This window comes from Nannobrachium achirus (assembly GCF_963921795.1).
Source record: "Nannobrachium achirus genome assembly, chromosome: 18".
Taxonomy (NCBI): Eukaryota; Metazoa; Chordata; class Actinopteri; order Myctophiformes; family Myctophidae; genus Nannobrachium; species Nannobrachium achirus.
The window spans coordinates 53984596-54000583 of record NC_137825.1 but is presented as its reverse complement, the minus strand read 5'-3'; positions in this window follow the sequence as shown (position 1 = coordinate 54000583).

The window sequence follows — 15988 nt, the reverse complement described above, 5'->3', positions numbered from 1 at the left end:
ACACACACACACACACACACACACACACACACACACACACACACACACACACGCACGCACGCTATCCTAATGGCCAGCTACAGTAAAGGACTCCAAAGACTATGTTTAGCCATTGACGGTTTCGGCCACCATTGCACTGTAAGAATATCCATCTTAACGAGCCGCTGAATTATGACGCAATCCTCCCTTTCAGACTGGACTATTTCCATTTCTCCACAATACGGTTGCCCACACTCCAAGAGTTTTCTTGAAAGAAATTAACATCGCGATCCCCTAGGCCACTGTGCTTCTTCAGGACATTAGCGAATTATTTAGGGGTACTGTCACCTAAAGGGGTACTGTCACCTTAAGAAGTCATCTTAAAATATCCACCTCTTTCCGCGGGAGTTTACTGGAGATTATTTGGACCACACTTCCGGTTTAACAGCAGACATACAAGCTCACGTCGCGTTGCAGATGCAGCCCGTTGTGAGCTTGTAAATCACACTCCGGAAGCTCGGTACAACGTCTGCGCAATGCACTATGGGGCGTTGGAAAGCCGTGGATAAGTTAATATTTTTATGATGTCATTGTGAGAATGCACAATTATAAGCCAATCAAATTAATTGACTGTACTTAGACTACTTACTGTAGTGGTCAGCTGTTGTTGGGGGGCGAGGAGGGCAGATTACACTGTGACATGAGTTTCAGACTATTTCAGAGCGTTTTCAGAGAGACCACGTGACCTACTGTATAATACTATTATAATTTCGGGGCGTGTCAGCGGACATTTAAGAATGCTGCACTCGAAATCGACGGGAGCTCGTGTTTGCGATTTAAAGGCCAAATATAAAACAAATTCCGTGGTACACCTGATAGCATGACTTCCCTCATCTCTTACTTTCTTTCAAGATTCTCTCACAATGTTGTTCAAGTCAAGTCAGTTTGATCCATAAATCACATTTAATAACAACCAGAGTTGACGAAGGGGCCTTTAACAGATTGGTTAAAAGTCACACTTTTACTTCTACCATCTTCACGGGACCATTGAAGCAGCTGGTTGAAAGGATCTACAGCAGTGGTTCTCAAACTTTTTCATATCAAGGACGTCCAAATTGACACGTTTTGGCCCGCGAACCCCCATAAGAGAAGATTTAGCAGTGATTCACAACCTTCTTAGTTTCAAGGACCCCCAGTTTGGCTTTGCATTAGGCTACTGACCCTCCATTTAAACCCCACTTTTTAGTAAATATTAATTTAACTCGGAAAGTGTACAAATGGAACCATTTTCTTATGGGTCTGAGTTACAGTGGGTCTGTAACTCATTTTGTCCTAACTATCATTTAGCTAGGGACCCCCTGGAACAGCTCCAAGGACCAGTGGGGGTCCCCGGACCCCACTTTGAGAACTGTCATTTCGTAAGGGACCCACTGGAACTCACCCCAAGGACCCCCAGGGGGTCCCCGAAGAACCAATGATGTACAGTTCATGACCTACGGTACAGCAGAGTTGTTGAGGAGGCACAGCAACTCAGACATTTAGGGTGGCGCTAGTCCATCTAAAAATACACTTTTAATAAAGAAGAGCTGCGCAGTTCGACATATCACCCTATTGAAGGGAGCTTCACGGCATGGGCACAGTTGTTTTCTATTTTCATATTCTTTGCAGTGGTTCGGCACCTCAGCTTGGCAGGCATGTGCAGACACAGAAAGGGGGCTTGAGCCCCTGCCCTTTTATCCGTCTGTAAGAAAGTGCCCTCTCCAGACCAGGAATGCAGTTTTTATTTTACTATGGTGAAAGAAATGCAAAATGCCCTCTTTCCATGCCATACCTGAAGGCAGCATTCAAGACAATTGCCTTGTCCTAACTCTCCTGAACATGAATGCAGCATCTTATGTTGAAAGAATTGCCCTCACTGTGTAGAAATCCATGCCGTACGCCACATCTCCAGTATCGACTTGACCATGCTTAGTTTAGTGTGTTATCAAGTACTGAAAATAGCCGACCTCCAAGCTCACAACGCGTCGCAGCGCGACGCGTTGTGAGCTTGGAGGTCTGCTATTTTCAATATTTTAACCAACAGGCCCTTTTAGAAATGTCAGCCCCTGCCTCTCTAACGTTCTCTGCACGTCCCTGCAGCTTGATAGGACGCGCGTGCCTTTCTCTTTTCTGTCTGACAAGCTCTCTCACTTTCTCCGCTCTCGCTCAACTCTCTCTCTGTCCCTCCTTCCCTGAGATGCTGTCCCCATTAAGTGTGTTACAACACACACTCTCCTCTTTATTGCGGTCCACTCTACACACACTCTCCACGTTATTGCCGTCTGCCAGCCAGTGCCAGGCTCACTCCTCTTAACTGCAGTCCTCTACACCAGGGGTTCCCAAACCTTTTTGTCTCAGGGCACCCCATAAATATTTTTTTTTAATCCGAGGCACCCCTACATTATAATTTTCACTCCCAGCACCTTATATTTAAAGTATATCGTCGTTGTCGGGTGGAAACTTCTATGTCCAAAAACCTTTCGATTTCTATTTATCATGTAAAAAACGTACTATATGCGAGGCGTTGTGTGCTTGTAGATCTGCTGTTTTCACTAATTTTGCGCGACGGTCTTGTAAGATTATCAAAATACGTACACATTTGAATCTTGGAGATACGAGGTTTCTGCCCGACAGTGACGATATTCTAGTGATTATGTCGCGAGGAAAACGTTGAGATAATAGCCATTTTGGTTAGAACTGAAAATTACTTCAAGTTTAAAATGATACTAAATATTTTTTCAAGTGTCCAAATAAATTCCAAATATTATCAAATCATCTCGCGGCACCCCTGCCTGGACTGCCGTCGCGGCACCCCATGGTGCCCCGTCACCCACTTTGAAAACCACTGCTCTACGCGCGCTCTCCTCTTCATCAAAGCCCAGTCTACATCAGTCCTCCGCGCTCACGGTTCCACTGTCAATCTCTCTATTTTTACACTCCTTTCATTCTGTATCTCTCCCTTCAACTCCATTTCTTTCTCTTCCTTCCTTTCCTTCTTTCTTCCTTTCTTTCACCACACTCCCCCCGTGACCCCATCCCACCCGACTCCCTTCCATCCACTCCTCTCTTCCTTTCCTCTCCCTCTTATTCCCCCTTCCCCCCCTCCTCCCGCCTCTTCTGCTGTGAACTGATAACGTTCGCGTCCAATGGCCGACGCGGATTACAAGTCAGGATGTAAGAATACAGCTAGCAATGTCTTTTGTGTCGCACTTCATAATGTCTCTGTTTTGCGGTATATATATGGCCCTTTTGTGTGCACATCCACGGCTCGTGACAAAATCGAGTTCTGTGTTCTTCTTTGTAGGGTATACTAGGGCTGTCACGATATGACATTTTACATGACGATTAATTGTCACTCAAATAATTGACGATTAACGATTTAATTGTGTTTTTGTCGTTGATAATTACATTTCTGTTTGGCTTTTAGGTTTTGAAGTTGTACATGGTAGATATGACACATAACCTAAATATACAAAGAAATGACTGACATATTTGACAACTTTATAATTAAAAAAAGAACATTGATAGTGGAAATAGCCGATCTACGCGATGCGACGCGTTGTGAGCTTGTAGATCTGCTATTTCCACTATTTTTGACTGGAAACGATTATGACGATTATGAAAAATAATCACGATTAGACGATTATGTAATAATTGTGACAGCCCTAATACAGTATTTGTTCCAATTCTTAGTAGTTCAAAGAACATCCACTCCAGCAGGGATATTATAATGTGTGATGCCATAACAATATGTAACGTATAACAGGAACCACTCAAAACCTATATACTTCATTAACCGGGGACCCCAAGGCTCTGGACTTTTTTCCCTCTACACCACGGGTCTTCATCAGGGGGTCCGGGACCCCTAGGGGGTCCTCAGAGTTTCTACAGGGGGTCCTCCAAATCTTTGTGTGATAGAAACCTTTTTCTCCTTTTGTATATTAACCACTTGAACCCTAACTTCCATATTCTGAGAACTGTAGCCATAAATAGCAGATCGTTGTGAGCTTGTAGATCGGCTATTTTTGGCAACATTTCTACAGAGGGAGGGCAATTATTTCAACATAAGATGCTGCATTCAAGTTCAGGAGACTTTGGACAAGGCAATTCTCTTGAATGCTGCCTTCAGGTATGGCATGGAAAGAGAGAATTTTCGTTTCTTTCACCGCAGTAAAAACTGCATTCATGTACTGGAGAGGGCACTTTTTACAGACAGATAAAAGGGCAAGGGCTCAAGCCCCCTTTGACGTCTATGTGTGCACGTGCCTGTGTCCAGGGTTATACTTGTATTGCAGGGACCCACCCCCAATCCAACCCTTGATGCAGGTAAGCATTGGGTAGCATTTCTATAGTCTTTTGTGCGATTCGGCTGTGCCACCACATGACAAAAAGACATGATAGGGACGAAAAAAATAAGAAATTATTATACGTTGTCAAATGATGGCGCACAAGAAAGGTAACTTATCTACAAGCTCACAATGTATTGCATCCTGATGCGTTGTGAGCTTGCAGATCAGCTATTTTAATAAACCAGACCATTTTGAAAGGGAGGACCACCAGGTTGTCCCCAGAGTCACAACCACAACAGGACCAAACTGCTTGAACATCGAACTCAAACTATTCTTCACTAAGTACAACAATGAAATGATTGTACGTACACGTACACGTACACACACAAAGGCTCATCTATCCAAACTCCACTCTTGTCATCTTTCTCTACTCTTTATGTCCTTTTTGTAAGAGCTACACCCAAATTCAGCTGGCTGAGTATAAGCTCGCCGTTTTCAGGGATATGAGCGCTGCGCATGCACGCACGCACGCACGGCACACACACACACACACACACACGCACACGCACACGCACACACACACGCACACAACCCATTAGTGAACACGAGTAGACAGAACAGGGAGACGATATGAAGGGGGAAGACATGCAAGGAGAGGCCCTGAGGTCCTGTAACAAGGATGCTGCATAGTTGACTACCCTGTAAAATCTTTAGAGTTCATTTAACTCTGAGAGTGCACAAAAGGAATGTGTACACTTGCTGGAAGAGATTGACACTGAAGCCTTTTTTATTCAGGTGTCATTGCAATGTAACTACAATCTCTATACTCATTCAGACACACATCAATTAATAAAACACTTCATTCGTGGTAGCATTTTGAACATCCGTGCTCATTTTCAGCACAATGATCACTGTTTACTCACATTCTCACACAGATCTGTTCTTTTTTTTTCACCACACTGCCTTTGAGGAGTATTCGTCACTGTCTGGCCAAAACCTCTTAACTCCATTTTTGAGGTTTTTGATCTTTTGGTATAAATCAGGGATATTGAACACCCTTTACGTCTGTGTGTTGGTTAAAATAATATTGAACCAATGAAAAGGTAAAAAGCCCTTCGGTCAAAACCTCCTAACTCCAATTGAGCTCATTTTCCTGGAAATAAAAATGTTGGAGTTAGGAGGTTTCGGTCCGACAGCAGAGATATGTTTGTTGTGGTTGCCTACGCTAGAGTGCTTTGGATGAATGTGGACGTAAGTTTTATGTTGGTAGATTTGTCCCTCTGGAAGGAAAGAACAGTCAGACGTTGACTTAAAAATAAAAGCAACTACGATTAAAGTCATCTGAACTCGCTCTCATAAACATTCGTTCCAGAAAATGCATTTGGTTGTCAGAAGTGTAGCCCAGAGCAGGATATCCTGAAGTTGCACGCGCACGCGCGCACACACACACGCGCGCGCACACACACACGCACACGCACACACACACACACACACACACACACACACACACACACACACACACACACACACACACACACACACACATACACAGGCCAAAACACAATGTACCTTTCACACTTGGACCGAGTACATGGTTTCTCCATTATATTTGGCAGAATACGCTGTTACGGTCTGTCCCGCTCGTTCGCTACTCTCCCTTCTTCTCTCGGTCAAAGCATGCTCTATCTCTCACAACACATTTCTGTCTGTAGTCTACTCTGTACCCCAACTCTCTACAAGCTCTGCACAGTGCCGTTTCACTCTCATTGTCTGTCCCCTTTCTCTCATACAGGAAAAGACAAGTCTCCCTTCTCTTGGATACACAGTAGAATCATCAGTGTCAATTGAACTTAGAAATGCGTGCTGTACAAAGGCTGAGTTACAAATGGATACATTAACACTGGGTATTTTAAGTTGTGTGCACTTTGCAGAGACCACTGGTTCTCTCTCTCTCACTCACTCACACACACACACACACACACACACACACACACACACACACACACACACACACACACACACACACACACACACACACACACACACACACACACACACACACACACACACACACACACACACACACACACACACACACACACACACACACACACACACCAAGAATATACTGTCTCACTTGAGCAGAGATTGGCTAAAAATATACAGCCTGGTTTCTCTGAGAGTGATGCCCTCTCTTCCACACAGAGACAAGCCCAAAATACTCCGCTCTTGATTCCAGATCATCTCTCCCAAGCATGCAGCCACGGTCCCACCCCTAGAGCGCACAACTAAAAGTTAACCGAAAACACAACTTTGGTCACACCCACATGTGAAGGCACATATTTCTTTGACATACATACACTGCATGGCCTAATGGTCTGAGAGAGAGAGAGAGAGAGAGAGAGAGAGAGAGAGAGAGAGAGACACACACACACACACACACAGAAATACATACTGTACAGAGATGAAGTGTTTTGGTTGGGAACTGAAGTCTGTGACAGTGTGACACTACTGTACCATGATTCTCCCTCTTCTCCCCTACTTATTTGTCATGCGAGTGTGTGTGTTCCTGAGTGCATGCGTGTGTGTGTGTGTGTGTGTGTGTGTGTGTGTGTGCGTGCGTGCGTGTGTGTGCGTGCGTGCGCGTGTGTGTGTGCACGCTCGCTCACCTGGGCCATGATGTTCTCAGCAGGACTCCGACTGGCTCCCACTCCGTGACATGACTTCTATATTGCTGGGGTGAGGATTCACTTCACACACACACACACACACACACGCGCGCACACACGCACACACACGCGCACACACTCCTGGATATCACCAGGGTGCCACAAAGCCATGCGCTCCAGCACACATCGCCCTCCTCGGTTGGTTTCCCCTCCCGAACACCTCCACCACCACGGCTGCCACCTCTTCCCCCCCTCCTCCCTGCCCAGAAGCTCCTGCTTCTGGCTCCTCCTGTGACAGCTCCTGTCACCGATGATAGGCTTGGTTCTTGATATATAGAGGACCACCTATTCTTCCCCCCCTTCTTCTCTCTCTCTCTCTCTCTCTCTCCCTGTCTCTTTAACAGGCCACAAACAGGCTGTGTAATCCCCTGCCTCTTCTGACAAAGGCGAGAGAGCAAGCGTACATGTATAGCCCCCGTTTCTCCACCACGTTCCTCTCCTTCCCTACTAGCTCCACTCTCTGTCTCACTGTAAGCTGGGCTCACACACACTCACACACACCACTCTGTCCCTCCTCCTCCTCCTCCTCCTCTCGCTTGCGGCTCCCTCCCTTTTTCCCCTCTCTATCTCTCGGACGCAACCATTCCTCGCACCCCCCCCTCTTCCCCTCCCCCTTCTCCCTCCCTCTCCCTCTTGCTGTACACAGTATTAAGGGGCGAGGGACAGACCATGTGACCTTAGCGGTGTAGTAGGATTCCCCTAGCAGCTGTCGCGCTCATTCCTTGGTAGCGCCAGCCTATGGGATCAGTGGATCTCCATTCACAACAGCCACTGATAAAACTGGGAATCTTGGTTGGCCAGCGCGGGCGGACGGTGTAGATTCATTGGGGCCGGCGCTTTGATTTTTTTTTTTTTTTTTTTATTAATTGAACACGAGGATGTGGATTTAGGGATTTGGATTCAAGCTGTGCGATGAGTGTGGACAGGAAATCAAAGGAATGAGACAAAAACAATATTTTGGGAAGACAGCGGGCAAACTGTTATTAAATGTTGATATGGAAACATGCGCGCAAGCACCCCCACCCACACGCACGCCTACACACACGCGCACGCACACACACACACACACACACACACACACACACAGGGGCGTCACACCAAATTCTGGGCCCTGGGTACAACCATTCACTGTGGGCCCCCCATGAATGTTAACTATTGAAAAATAGCAGATATACAAGCTCACAGCGCGGCACCGAGTGCCGCGCTGCGAGCTTGTAGATCTGCTATTTTTGAAAGATTTTGAAAATGTGTGCAAGAAACCTATATTTCCATGTCAGTGATGGTCAAACTTTTTCATGTGAAGGACCCCCAAAATGATGTGAATTTGGCCATGGACCCCCATCTCAAAATATTTAGTTCCAGGGACCCAGAAGCAAAATTTGAGTTACAAATGTTCACTTAAAAAATACATATATTCAAAGATTTGCGCACAAAAATAGCAGATCTACAAGTTCGCAGCGCGGCACCGAGTGTGAGCTTGTATATCTGCTATTTTTCAATAGCTAAAGTTATTAGGGCCCCTCCACCTTGGGCCCTGGTAACTCAGTACCACTTTCCTACCCCTTGTGACGCCCCTGCACACGCACGCACACACACACACACACACACACACACACACACACACACACACACACACACACACACACACACACACACACACACACACACACACACACACACACACACACACACACACACACGGTCATTCTATCATTGAGGAATCAGGAAAAGGACATCCTGTGCTTCCCCTGAGCTGTATAGCTGGAAACTCCCAACCCAGAACAACAGGAACGGGCAGGCCAGGCAGGCACAGTCAGTGGGCCAATGTTCCCTACATCACAAAGCACTTAGATTCATCACGTGCAACAAATACTACACTGTCAAATTCGGACAGTTCATTTAACCCCGAGAGTGTTTTGTACACTTTCCAGAGTCGCATTAACAATTTTGCACACAGCTTTGAGCATTAATTGCATACAGATTGACATGTAGCCTGCATCTGGACACACTGGTGCATCTTTGACAAAATTATAAGAAGAAAAATCATATATATATTTATATAAAAAATAAACTCCTGATGGCTTTGAACATTACTAAATTTGTTTAAAGTATGTGAGATAAAGTGTGTAAAATATTGTGTCTTACCTTTGCGCAGATATAATGGGTAAATGGTGCCCTCTGGTGTAGAACACTGTCCACATACAAATATTCAACAAAGGTTATAATGGAAAGTCCAGCTTATACGATCATATATAAACAATCATTGTAATATTAAAAGAGGAAAGGAGACGTAACCAGAGATGAAACAAGAATGGGGTCGGAGTTGAAGAGGGTACACAAGAATTCACATTAAAGTTTAAACATGGCTATATAATGGGGTGTTTCTTTAGGAAATATGCACACATGAATTTGTGTAGGCCTACACTATTTTGATTTTTCTTTTCTTTTTTCTTTTTTTTTAAGTTAAGGGGACCAGGTCCCCTGAAAGAGGTGGGTAGGGTCATTATAGACCCGAATTTACTTTTTTGTTATGGATATGTCCTGAAGACAATTCTTAATATAGGCTAATGCATTATATGCTCAGATTCTGTCTTGTGGGTACTAGCAGGGGTTCCCATATTCTTTTGGCTCAGGGCACCCCTATACTATAAATATGTGTTTCATCCACATTATATTCATAATTGTCACTCCCAGCAACTTATATTTATGGCATATTTTAGCGATTATGTTGCAAGGAAAAGGTTGAGATAGCCTAAGTGTCCAAATAAATTCCAAATATTATCAAATTATCTCGCGGTACCCCTGGACTGCCGTCACAGCACCCCAGGGTGAACCCACTTTGAAAACCTCTTAAAAGTCTGGGTTTCAGAGGCTAGAAAACCTCTGGTCTACTTTACAGGAAGCTGTAGAATGTGTGTGTGTGTGTGTGTGTGTGTGTGTGTGTGTGTGTGTGTGTGTGTGTGTGTGTGTGTGTGTGTGTGTGTGTGTTGATAGAACAGACCCGTGTCAAGGTTACAGTATGTTGAACTCTCTCTAGCTGTACAGAGCAGAACAGCTGTGCTTTTGTGTTCTTGTGTTTGAGTAAATCACTGTCGATAAAACTGTCGACAAGTCCATTGGATCTGGTCCAATGATGTGGTCACGAGTGTGATATAAAGGGTGTGTGTGTGTGTGTGTGTGTGTGTGTGTGTGTGTGTGTGTGTGTGTGTGTGTGTGTGTGTGTGTGTGTGTGTGTGTGTGTGGAAGGGCAATGTTGTGTTTGTCTGCTTTTGCTAGTTGCGAGATAGTTGTTGATCCCAAGTTAAAGACTCTGAAATAGGCTTATCATCAATGAACTGTTCGACTGATGCTTTAACACAGAGGTTCTCAAACCTTTCCATGTCAAGAATCTCCAAATTAATATGTATTTGGCCGCAGACGCCATCTGAAGATATTTGGTGCCAAGGTACTTCTCCCATAGACAGGCAAGAAGTGAGCCCCCCCCAACCCCCCCCCCCCCCCCCGCTTACTTTAGCCCCACCCCCTTGTTTCCCCCATTTCCCGTTTTTTAATAACTACGATATTATTGAATGTTTTCTTTGATTGCTATTTGTTATGTCCATGAATTGAATACCAAGGACTTCCAACATAAAAAAAATACCGTAAAAGGACTTATTTGGGATGTTCCTTTTAGGCAGGGTGTTTAACTGTACTTGTACTGTACTACATTTATATTGTATTGACCATTGTTCTGTTCTCCATTTTTGTCTAATAAAATAATCAATTAATCAAACAAACAATGGATTCCGATAAAAGATTTGCATTTCATAAATATTCAAAAGTATTCAAAATGTTCAAAATGTCTAAATAGGCCTAGCTGATCTATAACAGGTTTAAAGTGGTTATTTGAATTTTGCTGTAACTAAGTAACTGATTTTGCTGGACCCCACTTTGGGAACCACTGCTTTAACACACTATATGTGGTGGTTGTAGCAGACAAGGTAGAATCAAGCACAAATTATCCTTAAAATAATAATTGCCTTGCAAACCAAACCAAAACTCTTGTTTGGTGGTTATTTTTTTAGTGTAGTGGTTCCCAAACTTTTTAGCTTGTGACCCAAAAGAGGAATTAGATGTTTGCCCGGGACTCAAACTAGTGAAAACAGCAGCTCACAGACAGAAGCTCACAGACAGAGGGTCACACTCTATTTTCTATTTTCACTACTTAGAAATGACTTTTAAATGTTTTGAAATAATAATAATTAAAAACAAAATGTAGGGGGGAAAAAATTATCCCCGACCCAATGCTTGGGAACCAGTGTTTTAGTGAGCAAATACTTGTGATCCAGGCTCCGGAGCAGAAGGGGGCAGTATTGTACCATAATGTTGAAATCCAACCGCCGTAAAAGGACGACAACAACAACAACAACATCCAAGATGTCATGGCTGAGATTGCCGACTAGTCGATGATGTGATCCGAGCGACGAGGTAAAAACGTCAAACCCGCATCATGGAACTGAACCTAATCAAGACCAATCTGAATTCTGAAACGTCCCAATCAAAACACTCGATGATGCGATGCGATCGACGGTATCGATTTTAAGAGACATGCTTCCGGACTACAAAAGTACCCCAAGTGCTCTTGAATATTAGGACTTCGCGCACTCGCCGTTTAACGTTAACCTGTTTAGATTTGAATGTCATTAGCAATTATGCCACTTGATGTGGCTGTGCAGCTGTGGTGGCATCATCATGTTAGCCCAGTAGCATTAATGTGTGCTATCTTTCAGTGGTGGAAAAGTACTCAAATGTTTTACTTAAGTAAAATTATCAATACTGCAATGTAGAAATACTCAGTTACAAGTTAAAGTCGGGGACATCAAAATGTAGGCTACTTGAGTAAAAGTAGTCTACTTTTACAAAGTATTGGCATACAAATGTACAAACAAGTAAAAGTACTCATTATGCACACGTGTCCCTTTCCAAGTATTCAAATGTGTAAAAATCGTTTGAAAATAGCAGATCTACAAGCATGATGCATCGCGAGGCATTGTGAGCTTGTAGATCTGTTATTTTCAAATGGTTGAAATGTTAAGTGTATGTAAAGTACTGAAAATTGGAAATAATTCAGTAAAGTAGACTACAAATACCTAAAATTGTAGTACAGTACTTGAGTAAATGTACTTAGTTACTTTACACCACTGGCGTGTTGTAAACAAATAAAATAATAATAAAATAAAAATAAACAGCTCATATTTGCATCTTTGTCTAGCCTGATCAAGTTTGAATTTACTTTTACTTCTACTCCACTTACATCTCAGAGGCAAATATTGTACTTTTACTCCATTACATTTATTTGAAAACTTTAGTTTCTAGTTAGATTTAGATTATTAATAATAATCAATGTTTTGCAATAATGTATAAGTATTGTTACAAAACATACATCAACGACTTCATAGTGCAGGCTAGTTGTATTACAGGTGTAGGCTATATATTGTACTGTTGTTCATCATTGAAGGTGCTTCTGTATGCCATTTCTTCCCCAGAGTCCTTTTCTTACTCTGTGTCTGTAACTCCAACTGCTGTGCTGCCTCTTGGCGACTGATTTCCCCCCTTAGGATTAATAAAGGTCTATCTCTATCTAGCAGGGACGTGCTGGCCATTGGTCAGCACGGTTTTGACGGTTTTCACGGTTTTGGACATACAAGGTTTCCACCCGACTACGACGAAATATAACTCATGTACAGTAATTGGCCCACTGGCTTGTCACTTGTCATGATCTGAAATGGCAAATCTTTGAGTAGCAGCAGCGCGTGCAATGAGGGCCTCTCCAACTCTTTTCCCCGGGCTGAATCAGGGGCCCAGCACGTCCCTGCTATCTAGAACAACACAACACACATTACAGTAACACACTGTTACGTTTGATATGTATTGCAGACCCCTCCAGTTTACTCTTCAGAGGGACAACACTCCACTATACCTGGTCTGACTACAACACTGTCTTGAGGATCCTTACTGGTTGGGACCAAGAAAACCCAATAGTAGAGCTCTGGACCTGACATGGCCGTCTCTCAAGCTCTCATGATCTAATTTGAAATAATTGCATCCATTGCCACTGCCAGGTAAGCCTGTCACAATTATTACATAATCTTCTAATCGCAAAGTATTTTGCATGATTGTAATTGAAAAAATTGAAAAACAACAGAAATAGCTGATCTACAAGCTTACAAAGTGTCATGTTGTAAGCTTGTAGATCTGTAGATTTTGTGTGTAGTGTAGTGTCAGATCGGGTGGTAGTGTAGGGCTGCACGATATGGACCAAATTTCATATCTCAATAGGATATACGATATTACCGTACACATTTCATATTCAATATTTTAAGTGTTGCAAAAGTGAAAACTACGCATTATTCGAAAAACAGTGTGATAAGTCAATATCACTCTTGGGTTCTCACACTTGTTATTTTGATATTCGAAGTGTAGCAAAAGGCAAAAGGTAATGATATGGGCAATGATATTAGGCGATAAGGGCAACGATATGGATGATATATTGCCCAGGGCGATATATCGCGATATTGTTGCCTTTCGCGATACTGATATTGCGCATGGTCATACCTTGATAACGATACCATAACAAGATATTGTGCAGCTCTAGGTGGTAGTGTGTACAAAATATTTAATATGTCAGTAATCTGCCTTGTGCAATTTGTGATTATGAAGCCTAAATGGCAAACAGTCTCAAATGCCCCAAACAATTCAATCGTTAACCGCAATTATTTGTGTGACAATTAATCGTCAATTTAAATTTGTAATCGTGACACAGCTCTACTGCCAGCCAGGCCACACTGGACTGGAAGTGTGGACATCGGCTCAACCATGTCCAACATGGAGCTGCTGAGAACACTGGTCGCTGAGCGTCTGTCGGTGGCCGCCGAGGAAATCTTTAGGATCGTCGAGAGAACTATTGTGGAGGAGGTTTCCCGTTCTAAATGGGTGGCGGACGCCGGTCGCCATAGACTGTTGGATGCGGAAGAGTTTCCGAGAACAGGTTTGTGGATCAACTGGCCGCTCACTTTACCAACAGGTTTTTACCAACCATCTTTTTTAGTCACGTCTAGAAATGAATGTCACCACGCTGTTTTGCTTAGGGACAACATGAGTCATTAGCGTTTTTGTGATTTAAACATTACTTTACAATGTTTTACAAGACCGGGTGAACCAATTTATTTAGAGTAAACCATGTCAAAACATTAAGAAAAAGGCTGGAACATACTGCATGCAGCTGCAAAACTGCATTAACGCTGGACACCAGTATCTTAAAGGAGTGGTTCACCTTCAAAATGGCTTAATCACGCAATGGAGACTTAAGTTCAATAATGAGTAATCAATAGAAAAAAGGTCATTTTGGGAGTTAACTACTACTCCTTTAAATAGAAAATAACAACATTAAGTGCTTTCTGGTTGGCTTGAAAGTATAGTTCCTAATCAGTAGATCAGTTTCCTCAAAAGCTCAACTGTCCCTGCCAGCCAGCATACTTTTTTTTTTATCAAAATCTCTTCCACACAAGCATTGCAAATCACTCTGCAATTGTGTCTTCTCCTTTCCTTTAGTGTTCACTGTTACAGAAGTGAAGGACCCATCTGAGCACCAGCAGCAGCCTGCGGCTCAATGGAACCCCAGTCTGCAGCACGGACGGCCCCAAAGTGCTGGATCGGCGCAAAGAGATGACCACCCAACCCTGTGCAGAAGAAACCCAGACTCGTCCCCGAGTGAAAACTGCAAGAGTGATCAAGAGACGTTGACCGATGCTGAATCGTCATCCTACCAGTGCCAGTTCTGTGACAGATATTTCCGTCACCAGTCTGACCTCCTCGATCACACCAGGATACACACGAGTGAGAATCCATACGAGTGCCCAGACTGTCACGAGTGCTTTGCCCACGAGTGGAATCTAGCTGTTCACATGAGAAAACACACAGGGGAGATGCCAAGCCAGTGCAGAGATACCGACGGGTGGTTCTCTGAAAAAGCCGCCCACCACCATGCCGTGGAAAAGTCCTCGCCACCCTCGCCGCTTAAAAGCAACACGGAACAAGACCCCGTGTCCGGCGGGGGTGAGAGAACTTCTCAGGGCCTTGAAAGCGATTTCAAGACATGTCCACTCACTATTCCTCCCTATGACAAAAGTGAATTTAACCAAGAATCTCTACAGCCCTTGTGCCTTTACCAACTCCAAACCGCTGGCGATAACATAGATAAAGACACCTCAACTGTCCTTACAGCCAGTCAAATCAAAATTGAACCGGCAGATCGAATCAAAACTGAACCCAATGGCTTCGGTGTTGTATCCGACCCCACCACTGATAATCAATGTATTGTATCCGATCCCACCACTGATCAATGTATTGTTCCTATGAACCCAGACTGTTCTGGTACTCCAGGCCAGCGAGGCGAAGGTGAAGAAGAGGTGAGGAGTGGAGAGTTGCTGTCCGACTTGAAACTTCTCCACATGAAAGGAATCTTGCCAAATAGAAGGCCGGGGAGCCGGACGTTTGAAGCCTGCAATAAGTCACAGAAACCCTACAAGTGTCCTCATTGCAGCAAGTGCTTTTCCCTGACTAAGACGCTGATCAGACATGTCAAGATCCACAGCGGGGACAAACCGTATCGGTGCCAGTTTTGCGGACGGAACTTCTGCCAGAAGTCTGACCTCGTCACTCACACGAGGACACACACAGGAGAGAGGCCGTACCGGTGCCACGAATGTCAAAAAACATTTGCCCAGAAGGGCAACCTCGTAGTACATATGAGGAAACACACACGTGAAAAACCATACCAGTGCCAGGAGTGTGATAGTATCTTCAGTTACAAGCGATCTCTACATTGTCACATGCAGAGCCATAGATAAATGTTTTTGCCAACTAGTCACGATTATGACATTTTACATGACGATTAATTGAGTTTTTCTCGTT